Source organism: Lonchura striata, chromosome 12 (genome assembly GCF_050655825.1).
Source record: "Lonchura striata isolate lonStrDom1 chromosome 12, ASM5065582v1, whole genome shotgun sequence".
In the NCBI taxonomy this organism is placed as follows: Eukaryota; Metazoa; Chordata; class Aves; order Passeriformes; family Estrildidae; genus Lonchura; species Lonchura striata.
Genome location: NC_140714.1, coordinates 15,617,376 through 15,633,228, shown reverse-complemented (window position 1 = coordinate 15,633,228; position 15,853 = coordinate 15,617,376). Strand labels below are relative to the sequence as shown.

General features: G+C 42.7%; 1 long non-coding RNA gene across 1 annotated transcript in view; it reads left to right on the top strand.

Moving 5' to 3' along the window:
- Positions 1-15,853, top strand: part of LOC110472603 (uncharacterized) — a 141,847-nt gene that overhangs the window by 65,570 nt on the left and 60,424 nt on the right. The window contains exon 4 of the long non-coding RNA XR_014958185.1: positions 5,759-5,897. This is a non-coding gene — a long non-coding RNA (uncharacterized LOC110472603). The remainder of the gene's footprint in view (positions 1-5,758; positions 5,898-15,853) is intronic.

Sequence of the window (15,853 nt, the reverse complement as noted above, 5' to 3'; positions counted from 1 at the left end):
CAAACTAGAAATCAATGTCAGCTATAAAGAGTGTTTATTATCCATGAGAAACAGAGTTCTGCATTTCTTGTGGTGTCAGTAGTGATTGATGAGGCTGACACAGAGGAACATCCTCTTGTTTCAACAAGTTTGATAAAACCTTTGACTTGATTTTTTTTTTTCTTGGTGGATAAAAAAGAAACAGGTATGGCAGGCTTAGTGTATATAGGGGGGTTTTCTATTGGTACAGTTACTGTCTGCTGAGAAATCCTGGTCTTTGCAAATAAAAACCTTTGAGTAGCAAGCTTCTCTCCAGTTTCACTTTGATTTCTGCACCATCATTTCCTATCCTTTCATGCCAAAGACATGCTTTCTTCTCTCAGCCAGTACATAGTGGTAATGAATTGTTGTTTTGCTACTTTAACAATCCCTGATTTTTCTTAAATATTGAGGACACCCCCTCATTCATTTATGCTTCATCACATTACCTTCTCTTATAGCCTGTCTCTTCAAGTTATGTGGGCTGGTCTGTTGGATTCAGGATTATTAGTGTCAGTAAAAATTAAACAGTGAGCACTTGGTTTTACATGCTCCTGCTGTTCCTGGAGATCTCTGCCTTCTAAATCCTTCTGCATTTCTGCATGGTAGAGGGAAAAGAAAAACAGTCAAGTTAAATCAGGTCTTGTTTAAAATAGGGGATAAAATGAGATAGGATTATAGAACTAGCTCTTAAACTGAACACTTACCTCTTTTTTAAAACCTAGACTTTAAATATTAGAAGCACAAGTCCAAGTCCTGCTAAAGCCTGACAACACACAGTGCTTAGGGTGGGAGTGTAAGTGCTATGTTTATTAAATGTTTGTTTGTTGTGCTGCCATGTTGGTGGGATTAATTCACCCCCAAATAAAAAGATATTTTACAAACCTGAGAGTAAACGTGGTCATTAAAATGCTGAGAGTAAGAGCAGCCAGGTCTGGAGACAGGGACAGAGCTATTTCTGATGACTGTGTTGTTTTTTAAATGTTGGCAAAGCCAAATTTCTGTGAAGGTTTATTCTGTTTTCTGTGGTTATGGACAGATGTCTGCCTTGAGCTCCCACTCACTTCCTTTGATGCAATATTCAGTCAGAAGAAGCCAGGAATTGCCACTTGGAGGCAACTGTCTTGTCACCAGGACTTTTGGCTATTGGGTCAATGTCCTTGGGATTTTGCTACAAAGCTGTTCTAGGGCCATCCAGCTGCACAGCTGGAAAAGGAAATCACCCTTCCCAAGCCAGGACAAAGTGCTTTGGAATGAGTGCTCCCACGAGATTTGAGGCACAAAGTGTGCTGGGGACCAATGGTGCCTTCAGAAAACATCTGCATTTCTGAAATGCCATCCTGGCAGCATTCATGTACCAGCTTGAAGGTTTGCTGGATTTCTTTGGTGGTCAAATGACCACAGCTACATCCTCCATAGGCAATGCAATACATGATTGTGCTCAGGTTTGCTCTGCCTGTGTTTGGAGCTGGGTGATTTCAGGGTTTATGACCAGGGCTACATAATTCTGAGGAATGGAAGAATTGGGAAGCTGAACCAACCTGATTCAAAGTAACATAATGAATTAGAGATTTCTACAAAGAGCTGAAACTCCATGGTTTGAATTCCTGTGTGGTTTGGTTTGAGCAGCTATAAACAAAACTAATTCAGAGGAAGTGTCTTTACTGATTAAAAAAAATCAGAATAACAATGTAACATCAGATGTATCATTAACTTTTGTCATTTGCTTCTGAAGAAAACAATGTACTTCTCCCTGAGATAAATCAATTGTTTTATCATGTGTGAACTCTGCCAGTGACAGAGTATCTGTCATGTGTATTAATTCATGAAGCACCTGTAGATTTTGTTTGTCAATAACAACTCCTCTGGGCTCTGCAAATATATAATCTTCAAGTTTCTGCAGCCCAGCATGTCTGGCTGTAGCTCACTTCCACTGCATCCAGAATCCAGAAATCTCAGTGCTGACATAGTGATCATTGATACTCATATCTCTAGAAAAAGGAATAAGTAGTACAAAGGAAGCAGGAATGGTGAGTGAGATAATACCACATTTCTGTAGCTTCACAGAGATGTGAGCTCAGGGCAGTAGCTAAAACTTGTTCACAAAATTCAAATGGAAATGTGACTCCAGGAAATAAAAAAATTAAATAGTACAGCCTGGCTTTCAGACTGGAGAGGCAGCTCCAGGGGATGAGGTATAACATCTATGTTTTTTTTTTTTTTAAATTTAAGAAATGAATACAGTTCATGTTAGCAACTTGTAGTTTTCTCAAGAGTTATTTTTTCTGCCCTCATTTTCCTTTGAGTTTATTCCAAGTTATCTTTAGCACAGGCTATAAAGTAATTTAAAATACACATCTTTAGATCCATCCTTCAGAATGGCTCAGAAGGGAGTATGTGGGTCAGGGGGACGTTGGCATTGGAGCCTCATCAGACTGTGACAAAATAAATTATTCCACCATTTACGAGAACAGAATATGAGGTTTGACATAGTGAAAACTGAAGCTCCTTCTGTGCCTGAGATTTTACATATAACAGTGGTTGTGAAACATCCTCCCAGAGGTGTTTGTGCAGCTGTTTTATAGCACGAGTTTTCTTTACAGACACTTAAACAGTCAGGCTTGCAGGAGTGGCTGATAGAGCTGTGCTAAAGGAAGGTGTCAGGGGCCAAACCCATCATTTTGTCCTGCAAATGTTCTGGGATTAAAAGCAAAAAACCTCCAAAGTACAAAAAAAACAATACAGTGATGCAGAGCCCTTGGCTGAGGGAGAGGATTTGTGCTACCAGCAGATTTGTGCTCTTAGCAGAACCATTGCTCTGCACCAGGAGAGTCTTTTCAAGGTGATCTGTCCAAACTGGTAAATTGGGACAAATTGAGCAAAAACTTGTGCATGTAATAGAAGTTCAGAATGTGACTGAAAACATTTCAGTTCACTGCTGAGAAGTGCTGGCCAGCAAGAGGAGCTCCAGCATGTATGTAAATGGGCAGGGGGTTTCAGGATCTGTTCCTTCTGCCTGATTTTGTCATCCACAGATTTGGCTTCTGGTGGGAAATACCTTTTTCTCTGAAATCAGAGCAGATGCTCATGTGTAGTTAGTAGAACACAACAAAACCATGTGTGAATGTACAGACATCCACTCTGGGCTGGCTCAGCAGAGCTGCAGCTCAGCCCAGCCAGCAGCCCAGGTTCCCCTGGAGCTGTACCAGGTTATCCTGTGAGCTCTGGATCCCCCCGGCTGTGCACCCATGGGTAGAGACACAGAAATACCCCTTCCTCCACACTGCTGCCACTCCCACAGCCCAGCCACTTGATGAAAATACTTCTTTCCACCCTTCACTCCTCCTGTAACATCACCCTGAGCTGTGGAGACAGGCAGGCACAGACAGTGTATTCAGACTTGGTGCTAATGGGTCAGATATCCAAGAAGTGTCCCAGTGTGGCATTTCTGAGGACATGGCATTTCTGGGGAGCTGATGCCTTCCCATTGTCTTTGGAGAGAGCCTTGGGAGGGAGCAGCAGCCTTTGGTTAGGAGCAGAGCCCAGGTCTGTCTGCCCTGTCCCAGAGGCAGATGTGTTTGGCAGGTACAGTCACTGTGTGGAGGATGGGTTTTCTCCCTCCCCAGGGCAGAATGCCACACTTGCAAGAGCTGCAACTGTCCCAGAGCCCTGGTAGCTGGGGTTTTGCTGGGCTACGCCAGGAGGCAAGGGTGGCTTCAGCTCTCTGAATCATGGAAAATGTCCCACATGCAGAACTGCATCACTTGGACTGTCCTGGCAGAGGGAAGGATTGTGAGGCTGATGCCCATGGGGATTTTTGAGAGCCGACTGTAATACCAGTGATATGGATGATGTTTTTCTGTTCTGCAGTTCTGAGTATTATATAATTTTCCATGGTGGTGGCAATATGACCCAGGAGCTCAGGGGTCCTGCACTGGGTATCCTTTGGTGGATGAGGAGTGGGGATCCCTGGGAGCCTGCAGTGCCAGCTGCTGGGAGCTGTCAGTGAGCCCAAGAGCACAATGCCCCTGTCCTGCACTCACCCTGTGCCAGTCCTGGCTCCCCCCAGGGCACAGGGAGAGGCCTCGGCTGTCACCCTCCTGGCTCCAAATACTTGCACTCCTCTGCCACCCCCACACAGCAGCTGAAGGGTTCTTCCAAGATTCTGACTAAATAACACCCAGGTTCAACTCTAGCTTATCTAGAGACAACCCCCAAAACATCCTTCCTGTGCAGCATGAAGAGAGATCTCAGCACTGCTCTCCTTATTCCGTTCTCCATGACCATTTAACTGTGGTTATCCACAAACACCTGCTCAGTGCTTACAGGAGGAATCATTGAAGTGCTGTCTTTACATTAAAAAAATTATTATTTTCTTTCTGCAACCCATGAACTCTCCTTTGAGAGAATGGTCTGAGCTGGGGAGCTACTGATCTCTGATCTATTCACTTTTCCCAGTGATGTTTACATAAAAAGAGTCAAGAAATAACATCTACATGCCAATTTGAATAGCCTGCCTGGAAAACTCCTTTCAGTCATCTATCAAGTGAGTAATAATATTTCTACATCTTCAGCACTTCCAGAGGTGTTAATTCAGATTATGATACAGCTGCAGGGTTTAGGATTAGCAACTTCCCCAGGCAGTAGATTTACAATTGGACTGTAAAGCTGCATCCAGTATGGCTTAACTGGAGAAGGGTGCTCAGACAGCTGACTTAGAGCACTTCTAAAAGAATAAAACAGCTGGAGCAGTGTGGAGGGAGAAAGTTCATCCAGGCAGTGTGGCTGACTCTGTGCTGCAGATTTGTAGTTCCCTGGGAAACAGCAGTATAGCTGGTTAAAATGTAATTAAAGGCAAAATGAGGTGTTTTGTACAAATAAATTAAATGCTTCAGAAAAATACCCAACACAAAACTCTTTCAACTCTCCTGTGCAGATACTGTTTTTTCAAAATGGAGTTTTAGTTCATTAGTGCTTTTTCAGAGAGCCAGGATTTCTTACTTGGTGAGGTGTTAGTAACAAGTTCCTGGCCTCTAAGGAACACAGGCTGATAATTATGCTACCTGATCTGGGATATTCCACATGTTAAAGCTGGTTCAAGTTGCTGTTTTCCATCTAAATCAAGTGAAGCTGTTCCTTTTCCTGAGTGACTGGCCTGTGTTGCGATATTGTTTTGTCCTATGTCAAGAAAGAATTCTGATGGTTGACTACCGAGTAAATGCACAGCACAGTAAAGTGACTTGAGAAACAAAGGTGACAAAATACAATAGAAATGACACAATGACTAATAAAACCAGATGCTCTCCATGGCTGATGGCCTCAGTGACAGAGCCCCCTGCTTTTTCCATGGCATTAAATGATTTATTCGAAAGTCTAATGGCTCCATAAGTGCCAAAATTAATGCAAGAAGAAAAAGTCAAAATAAAATCCCAAATAAAATAACTGGAATTTTTTTGTAATACTGTAATGTTTGTCACAGTCATCTGACTAGGATTCTGTTCTAGGTGCCCCCAGATTAGCAAGCAGACAAACTGTTTGGGTTTGGAGCTGGTAACAAGCAGAAGGTCTGGCCACCAAGAGGGTGGGGACAGTTCCAGAACAAGTTGTGCCTGGGAAGAGAGACAGCTATGACAGCAGGCTCCAGCAAGCCTGGGACTGGGTGAAAATGATATTTTAGAGTTTTTGTTGTTAAATATAACTGTGAGTAACACAACAATTGCCTTCATAACTTTTCCTGCAGAAATGAGGCGTGTTGAACGGCTTCCAGGCAGCAGATGGTGAAGGATTCCACTCTCACGTTGGCTAGATCTGCAACTGGCTGGAAAGCAGCTTTTCTTCTGTGCTGTGGGATCTGTCATGGGAATTCTCAGACAGAAAAGGTACTGAAATTAAAAGGCTAGTAAACATTTCCCTTTATTCCTGGATGGGGAGGCGGATCCTGCCTCAGCAAACTGCTGCAGCTCATTGTTGCTCAGAAAAACACCCTGTATTCACCTCCACACTTGCTGATCAGAGATGTAAATTCAAATGTCCTTTTAATAACTTTCTGTTTTTCTTTTTTATTTGGCTCTTGACAAAAACTGTTTCTTTTTAAGCAGAGTTCAAAGGAAGATAGGAATGTATCAGTATTTCCTGTCTGTTATCAAGGAGATCACTTCCAGCTGATGGTCCTTACACTATTTATCAAAGATTGATAAATAGAGTGACTATCTTCTTGAGTCAGCCAAGCTAGAGCCAGTGGGAGAAATAAAAATAGTAGCTCCCAGTGTTTCTGCTTGTCTCTGTAAAGTGTTTGAAGTCATCTGAGCTGTGACAATGTAAATGCTGCTGACTGTGCTGTGCTTTGTGTACTTGCCTTTCACTGGGCACGGCCAATGAAAGCATTTCCCAGTAAATTCTATGGCTGCCCACTGATGTTTCCTTGCCAGGCAGTCAGTTTGCCTGGCAGGTGTTTCAGTTTGGGATTTGCAGTTCTCTCCACTGCACCTCAGCCACCGTGCTGGCAACCCTGAGGTGCTGACTGGTACTGGTGATACAGCAAAGGTAACAGCCAAGGCAACTGGCAGTGTTGTAGGGGTGGTGGCAAAGTGCTTATGATTTTAAATGGCAAAGTGTGTCAACTGCCTATGACTCCATAAAGATGCTGAAAGAATAAATAAAACAAATTGGACCATCTGGCACTCACAACTTTCTATGCAGCCTTAGCCAGCAGTTTGTAGGAAATTAAAACATGATAATATTGTCTCTCTCAATGGTTGTTAGGAGTGATCATTGTGAAACACGCGTAAACACTGAACTGGAATTTTTGGAAACAGCAGTGTATGCAAAATTGGCAGAAAATCACAGTTGCTCTGGGGATCAGAATAACTGGAAGGAGAGCACCAGCGAGCCTGGAAAGCCTCTTGGATGTGCAGGACAAGGAATGGCTGGTGCAGAATTGCTGGCTGGCTGTGCCAAGGCTGTGCCAGGGCTGCCAGGCTGAAGTGCTGCTGGAGAGGTGGCAGTGCTCAGGCCATGGGCTCTGAGTGACACCAGGCTCCCTGTCCAGCTGCTCGTGGCTGTCCTGCCCTCATCCTTCACAAGGGCCAGTTGTCAGAGCTGCTGTGAGGAACAGGCTCTGCTGAGCGTGTTCATAAACTCTGATTGTTTCCTGAGTGCTAATGAGTAAATCATGGAGAGAGCTTGCAGGAACAGGCATCTTATTTAGCAATTTATAACCTATTGACTGCTGGGTTTAGTTGATTTGAAATTACAACGCCCCCCTCCTCCCAGTCTCATTTTTTAAATTCTTGGCTTATGTACAATGGAGATCAAATATTTTCTTCTATTTGAACCTTTTAATAACTTTATATTTTTTTTAAATCATGAATGTCAGTTTTAAGATTGAAGAGGTAATCATAGTAATTGGAAATATTTATTAAACTCTAGTGCTTGATCTATTCATCTCCTCATTCAAGTATGTGGGGCTTCTGAAAAGTTGGAAAGAAAACCTAGAGTGATGCTCTGCTGAATATTTGGTGGGGGTTTTTTTGTTGTTGTTGGTTTTTTGTTTGTTTGTTTTGTTTTTTGTCATCTTCTTGTGGAGTTAATGACAGTAAACATAAATTGGGGATGAAATGGACAACCCTAAGCTTCTAGTCTGGCTGTGTGTAGCAGATGGTGATAAAAAGCAAAGTTTTTTTCTCTGATCAGCAACTTGTGATATAATGCCTACTTCAAAATATATCAACATATTGATGCTGGATTTACTCTTATCTGGAATATTTGACTGGGAATACAAAACAAAAGATTCATCTCTCATTTTAAAGTGGACTGCCCAAGGAGCAGGATCAGAGGGGAGAGGCTGAGAAACAGAGTAGCTTGAACCCCTTTGGTGGAAATTAGTGACAAAATTCACTGTGTGCCTACACATACCAATGGGATGGATTGGTTTTGCTCCCTTGCAGTGGAGTTGTGGCACATGCTTGCACATTAGTGGCACGTATGGAGAGAAAGAGGTTTTATTTGCTTCTTTTCTTTTATCTTTTTAAAGATGACAGTTGTGACCGAGACTTGTAAAAGGGCCATACCCCTGCCCTGGAGCAATTCTGCACTTTGCGACATGTGGAAACCTTTCCTCCTCCCAGGCCCTGACACTGGGATCAGCTATAGGATCCAGAAACGCTTCTCAGTGCTAATAAACTTACTGAATTTCATGTATTCAAGTGTTTCATGCTGCACTTCTAAAGAAAACTCTTTAAAGTGTGATGAAAGCAACACAAGTCAAGCTGATGCTGGCAGCTGGAATCCCTGACATCAGGCCATGAGCACAGGCAGAACTGAGGAGAGTCAAGTTTTCATCCTGCAGTTCCTTATTTTGGGAGAAGAAGTGGTTGATATCCAGTGGTTTTAATAGAATTAATCATTGGAGAGGACTCATTTCATCTAGCTGCTGCTGCCTGGGAATGAGGTGTGTGGTGTTATCTATGTTCAGTAGCCAGCTGAGAGAGGCAGGGATCTCCAGAGACCCCTTGGTTCTGCCTTATTACCCATCTGTGGTTAAGTGAGCTGAGAGGAGTCCCACTCATCATCCCGTGTTCTGCAGAATTCAACTGTTGATGTTACAAGATTTGGCTTAATAAACAGGCTTGTTTGTAGGCAGTATTTAAATAAAAATGTTTCATGTAACTTGATAAAAGTAGATGAAAATTATTTTGGGGAGGACCTGAAACTGCAGCTTTTGTACACAAAGTTAAGTGGAATACTCATTTTGCTGCTCCAAATGAAAATAAGGCCTTGATTGTTTCTCACAATGCAGGTTCTGCTGAAACTGGATGGGAGAAACTCCCCCCTTCAGAAACTGATGAAGAACCTTTTGAATTTTCAAATTAATCAAGCTCAATGATTTCTGTCCCTTTCTCTTTTTGTTTGGCTCACAATCAGTGCAGTGAGAGTTACTGATGGGCAGTGTGCTATTGAAAAGCAGTCAGAGCCAAGGGATGTGAGAGAGCTGTTTTATTCTGTCAGGCTCCTGCCTGCTTGGTTGTGGGTAACACAGGACTGGTGACAGCAGTCAACAAAACATTGCACTTTGGCCTTAAAAAGTAGAGTGCAACTCTTCAGGAAAAGGATCCCAAAAACTTATTTTTGTAGGCACAACCAGCTGAAGTTTTGTTTTCCACAGCTAGTAAAGTGATTAAACTTAGGTTGATTTTTGTGGCGATGGCAGGAAGCGGCGTTATTGTGCCAGCAGCTGCCAAAGCTTTGAGTTGTGCTCCCCATTGCAGGGTGGGCAGAGCCAAACAAGGCAAAGGTTGAAAGCTTTTTATTGTGGGCAAAGCAGAACACTGCTTTCTTCATTTTAATTCAGAAACAGCTGGATTGGTTTAGGTGAAAATTTAAAAAAAAAAAAAAGAGGTTGCTTGAGGCATATGCCCAGCTTGTAACTTTCACCCTAGAGCTTGGCAATGGCATAAATAACTGACAAAGGGTCTTACAGAGGAAAGAGCTGGGCAACTTCAATAATGATGACTCTGATCCTTCAGATATATTTAAATGGAAACATCCACAGTCCATTGTATAAATGAGTTTCTTGCTTGCAGCTGGCATTGTTTCTTTTCTACAGAAAGAAATACTGGAGCATTTCGTTGGGCAGAAAAAATAAAATTTTCTATGCTAAGAATTGTGCAATTTGGCAAATGTTGGCAGAAAAGCAAGAACAACTGTAAAGTACTCTTTTCAGTTAACTCTGGTTTCTTCTGCATCTCAAGCACAGTTTATTTATTATTGTATATTGAGCTATTCTGGACTTTTTTTTTAACTTCCATAGAGCTCCCCTAGCTTGCATGTGAGACAGATCATTTACAGCTCCCAGGAAGTGGCCCAGCTTTAGTGGCTGTGTCAGATCTTCCTTCCAGTGAACCAAAATCCAAGGGCTAAAACTGGACCTTCAGTTTCAGTGGCAAAAATGGATCAGTGCACATTAGATCACCAGAAATACCTTTCTGGAGCAGATCCTGTTCTTCCCATTCCTCAGGGAGTGTGAGATTGGCTCTGTGAGGGAGGATGAGCTGTTACATCCCAGAGGAAAGCAAAACAAAGAAGAGCTTGTACATCAGTACCTGTGCATGACTGTAACTGCCTTTAATGGACAACTTGTTGCTGATATTTTTAATGAGCATTTTTTTAAAAAATGCTGGTGTGCTATTGAAAGCTAGAGTTATATCTAATTATTAAGATTGCAAGATCAGGTTTCTCCTATTTAGCTCTTCCTTCTTGCTTTTTCCTGATTCATTTACAAAAAGAAGCTGTACACAGCAAAACTAGAGAGCAAAACACTAATTAATTGTTTGTTTGGGCAAGGCAGGGTTAAAACCCCAGCTCTCTGCATGAACAAAAGCAACTGGGTTTTTGATTTAGCAATGTCTGATGCAGGGGATGCTCTTACTCCAAATTCAGTCACCATGGAAACAAAACTTCTCTTTAAGCGTGCTGCATCTTTGACGGAGCAAGAGGTTCTTTTTGGCAGACATTTTTCCATCTTCTTTGTGGATGATGAATACTTCTGGAATGAGCCACTTTCTTCTGTCTCCTCTGAAATGCACTGAGTTTCTACTGTGCAGTAGACAGTGCTCCCCTTGAAACAAAGGCACCGCTTCTCAACATGTTTCCAAAATCTCAGGAGGTTTAAGATCTCTCTTTTCCTCCAAAAATATAAAAAAATCAGAAGGTTCACATGGTGTGTTGGTAAGAATTTCTATTAAAAGACTCTCAGAGGTAGTACAAGCATCAAGTGATGTGAAAATTGCTATGGTAACTACTTCTACTGTACTTTTAAGTTAAAAGTCACATAAAACCTGTGCAGACACTAGTGAGTAAGTGAAAACCTAGGGCAGAGCTCACAAAACCACTCTCTACGTTGTCTGTTTCCTGGAGTGGGAGCTGTGGGTGCCTGGTGCTGTGCACAGAGGGTGGTGACCCAAATGCTCCTGAGTGGCTCTTGATGCTCCTGCTGAAAGGGCTGACCATGAACCAAAAAGTGAATAATTGGCACCAAAAAAGCAAATGCATGATGCTAAATGCTGCATGGCTGGTAGTGTGGGATCTGGGATTTGGCAGACCTGCCTTCACCTCTCCAGGGTTTGAGCTGATGTGAAGAGAATGTCTTAATTTTTTCATCTGAAGAATCAATGATAAACAGAGGTATGTCCTTCCAGCTGTGGTGCTGTAAGGGTGATGTGGAAATTGGGACAGACAGTAATGGACTGATCCATCTGAACAAGGATTCTCACAACTTATCATCAACTTTGAATGTGGAGAAGAGCATAAAAAAGTCCACATTAAAAACCTTGAGAAGTGACTGCCTAAAGACTTTCTTTCATTTCATGGGGCTCACTCAGGTGGTTTTTATTCAACTCATTATCCCTGCTGTGTGGAGAGGAACATCTCTAACAATCAAGAGATCAAAAGATTTTTGTCTTTTCCAGGATTTGCTTTGCTGTTCCTGAGATTTGTTAATGCTCACAGGCAGACTCATGAGGACTTTAGAGCTGATTGTAGTAAATCAGTAGCAAAAAGGCTGAAGGAAGTCATGGCAGGATTTTAATTGCTTTATAGTGATCGGTAGAATCAGCATTCCTGGATCTCATTATACTAATTAGTCTGTCTCAGTTAAAAGGAAAAGATTCAGTTCTTGCTCCAAAGCTTTATAATCCAAACACAGGTTATGCATTCTGGAGTGCAGGGAGGGGGATTGATGCTGGCTGCTGCAATGTGCATTTGGATTCTCTGATGGTTTTGTGGTGGTGGTAACAGAAAAGAGAACAGATAAATTCCAGTGGGCTCTTTAGAGCAGGATCTGGACAGATGTAGCAGCTTTCAAGTGTCACTTATGTTTGACGGATCTTGTCAGGAATTTTTCATATGTGGTTGGGACACTGTTTAAAAATAGGAGAAGACTCTCTTTGAACATACTTGTAATCCATCCTGTGTTTGCATGTCTTACCTTACTCAGAAATTATTCGTGTCTGTTACCTTCTTAAAGCTCTGTGAATAACCTCTGTTAACAAATTCTGTTAACAAGCTACAGCTACACACTTCTAATGTGTGACATCTTGGCTTTTTGTACCAGATTTTTTTTCCTGACAATTCTGCAAGCTGCAGAGGACTGGATGTTTCATAAAGGATTATAGGCTTTGGTTCACTGACCCCCTCACTGGCTGCACACACTTTTATCAAACTTGCAGCAAGCTGCTTCAGGATTTCAGGCTTAGGCCAGGAGGTCGGTGTCTGTTATGGTTCAGGATAATAACAGTTGTGACAGCGTCTTGCTCTGAACAAAACTCTCCAGGGCTGCCTTAGCAGAGGCCATTAGAAAGAGGCAGATGTGTCTCAGTGCTGCTTGGATTGCTGCAGGTATAAATCCTATTACACAGCCAGAAAGGTGCCCCTGTGCCTATTTCCAGCACAGTCACATAAATGAAGCATTTCAGAAATTTTGTTTATAGGGAGCCCTCCTTTTGTGTCCCTGAAGTTGTAGCACCTAAAGCTTTGACATCTTGCTGCTGCATTATAGATACAAACCATGAACTTGTACTCAGTGTATTGTATTGTCCCATGTGTTCTCCAAGGGGGAAATTACTCACTGTCAGCTCAAGTCTGATGCTCATATTGGAAGATCTTCCTACTCGTGTTTTGCTCTGTGAAGATGTTTGTCTACTAGCAGTAAACAGTACAAAGAAACTTCAAGGTTGGGTGATGTCAGCAAGTCTGTGCCACATTGCTATTTGGCTTTGTCAAAAGATCCATTTGCTGAAAGAAGCTCTGTGTGTCACAGAGAATTTGGGATAATGTTTTAGGTAGACCCTACCTAGAAATACAGGTGATGTAAGCAGAAAGGAGCAGCTGTGCCTGGGGATATCATTGCAGAAACCTGAGAAATTGGAGAGGCTCTCAGAAACTGGAGTGTGTCAGATAAGGAAGAAAAAGGGGCTGTGTACACACAGCTTTTGTTTGTTCATTGTATTACTCTTTGTATTCATTTGTTCATGTATTACTCTTTTCTATAACTAACTTAACTAACAACCTGGTGCCCAGTGAGCTGGGTGGTCCCAAACACCCCTGGAAGAAGCTGCAGCTGCTGCAGGGATGCCACAGGTGTCCAGAAAGGATAAGCAGATAGCTGAAGTGCAGATATTTGCATTTATTCAAATTCAAATTCTGCCTAAAGCAGAGTGATTCCAGCGTCCAAAACCTGCCACTGAAAGGGTTAATATGAAAGCAATTTTTGTGCAGTTTCCCATCTCAGTGTGCTGCCTTGGCTCAGGATGGCTGCTCAATGTGCTCCCTGCAAAATGCTGCTACTTGTCCTGTGTCATTTTAGGAAACTGTTGGTTAAAATGAGAGGCCAAAACTAGAAATCCTGCATTTTTTCTTTCAGTTCACCACACAAGTGATGTTTGGCTATACTATAGGTAGCAATAGTTTTGGAGAATATTTCTCTCCCTGGAATTAAACAACTTGGATTTGCAGCATTAAATCCAAAGTATAAACTGTTGTGTTTGCCAGCTTGCAGACACTGAAATGTGTAGGGTAACTGTGAGAATTGTCAGAGCACATAATGCTGTGACCTTGGCAGGCAGGCTCATGGCACTAAAAATTCATAGAAAGCATCGCCCACAGAGGTGATGCAGTGGAAAAATGGTGGTGTTTCTGTATTCTATGAAAGGCCATAATGTCATAGCTCAGTGTCATTGACCTCTGCTTTTAATCTAATTATTTCTTGTGGCTATAGATGGCTTTGAGAAGTTTGACTTGATTTTTTTGAACAACGGGTCTGTCTGAATGTCTGTCCCTTGTTACAGTAAATAATGTGTAAAGATGCTAAAATCAGAGGCAGGCAGAGTTCAGCTCAGCCTTTCTGTCTGCAGGCAGGAGGAACAGTGCTGTATGCCTTAAATCTGAAAACCAAAGGAGCTTCCAAGAAAGTTACTAGTAGAATAATGTAAGAAAACCAGCCTGTGTTCAGCAGCCTCATTGTTATATTCAATATTTAACCCAGCTTTTTGTGCTTGTAGTAGTAAATGCTCACTGGGGAATGTTACAGTGGAAACATTTGTAGTAAGGACAAAAACAGGCTGCAGAGGACAGATGCCAAAGCATTGTGGCTTTTCAAAATTATTGTGCAAACAGAGCAAATGAAGTGATTTTTTTATTTGCATGATACCTTACCCTCAGTATTCCACGCCCTGAGCCCTGGAATTAGCAGGGCAGCCACCCTGGGCCACACATCGTCCTCTCCAGTGAGAGGGGGTGTCACAGGGGCATCCTGATCTGCCAGAGGGTTGAGGAGTTGGGATGGAGCTCTCCACTTGTACCCCTCAGGAGCTGTGGGGCTCACAGCCTCAGCCATCAGCCTCGTGGGCCCATCAGCAGGGCTGAGCGAGCTCTGGTGCTCACAGCAGACTTGGTGTTTGCAGGGCACAGCACAACAACAGGGCTGCTACGGTGCCACATGGGATTCATTCCCTGAAACAATGGAAGCACCTACTTTCTGGAGTATCTTTGCCACTCTTGAAACATTAAAGTACTTTGTACAACAGTTTGTGTTTGCTGTAGCTGGTAATTCCCTGGCACGTAGGCAGAAGCAGTCTGGTACCAGGGTGGGCTCAGATCTGCAGTCACAGGTTTTGGCATCAGAAAAGACAAAATAACTTTCAGGAGCTGCCTGAATCGGTTGGGCAGTGCTGTCTGGTATTTTGTACAGAGCACAGAAAACCAGAAAGGTGGGAAGGAATCTCCCAGGCTGAGGTTGTCATCTTTCAACCCAAACCCTGTGTCTGTTTGAGAGTTTAGAGCCCATGGTGACCATAAGCAGGCTTCAGTAAGCTCCTTCAGGGGCTTCCAGACTGTGGAAAAATAGAAGTTTTCCCAATTTACAGAGGGAATTCAGAGTCTCTGCTGTCCTGAAGTGTTGCTAGAGGCTGTTGAACATGTGCTGTCTGTTATTTGAACTTGGACACTGGGATTTATGTGCAAATGGTACAACTCGTCACTCGGGTGAGGTCTGAATTTCAAAAATGGGTGGTGTGGCTATTCTATAGGTATATATAGCTGATGTTCAGAACATGCCTGTGGCTGCTTGCTGAAGTCCTCTCCAGCCTCTTGGCGGGAAGAATAACTCTAGTTCTTGAAGGACAAGTAAATGTGTGTGTGGGAGTTCAGTTAATTCAAGCACTCTTTGGAGGTCTCAACTTGTGTGGGTGAGGCCGCTGCTGAGCAGGACCAAGCTTTGGTCCATCAGATCCTCTCACTGCATCCCCTGCTGAAGGCCAGTGAGCCCCAGCAGGGAAGGGAAGGACACGCTGCTGGGAAAGTTTGGCCCAAAGTTTTTTTAATGTCTCCAGCATTTCTCTAATTCTCAAGCCAAGAAACTAACTGAACTTTCAGCCTCTTAATATGAGTGGAGAGCATCCTGAAAATAATTGCTGCAAACAAAATTAATCTGGCCCTGCCTGCAGAACACCCCTGAAGGATTGCCTCCAAAGTGCTTGGAGTTAGATAAGAAATAAGCTCTCTTTAGTGATGCATGTGCTTTCTAAATAAACTCTTTCTAAACAGACTTGCTGTTTAAATCTGTTTATTTACTGTGGCACATTGTGCAGATTATGTTTTAAGGAGCTCAGCAACCAACATCAGAGCTTTTACATAAGTGAGATCTGAGGAAAAATGGGAGTGAGATTTCAAATATCCCATTAATCTTTTCACTTTAGGTCTGAGCCAGCTTCAAATTGCACCGAGCTGCTGCCAAGCATGAGTGAGTTTCCATCCAAATACAGGAGACTTGGCAGGTCTGAGC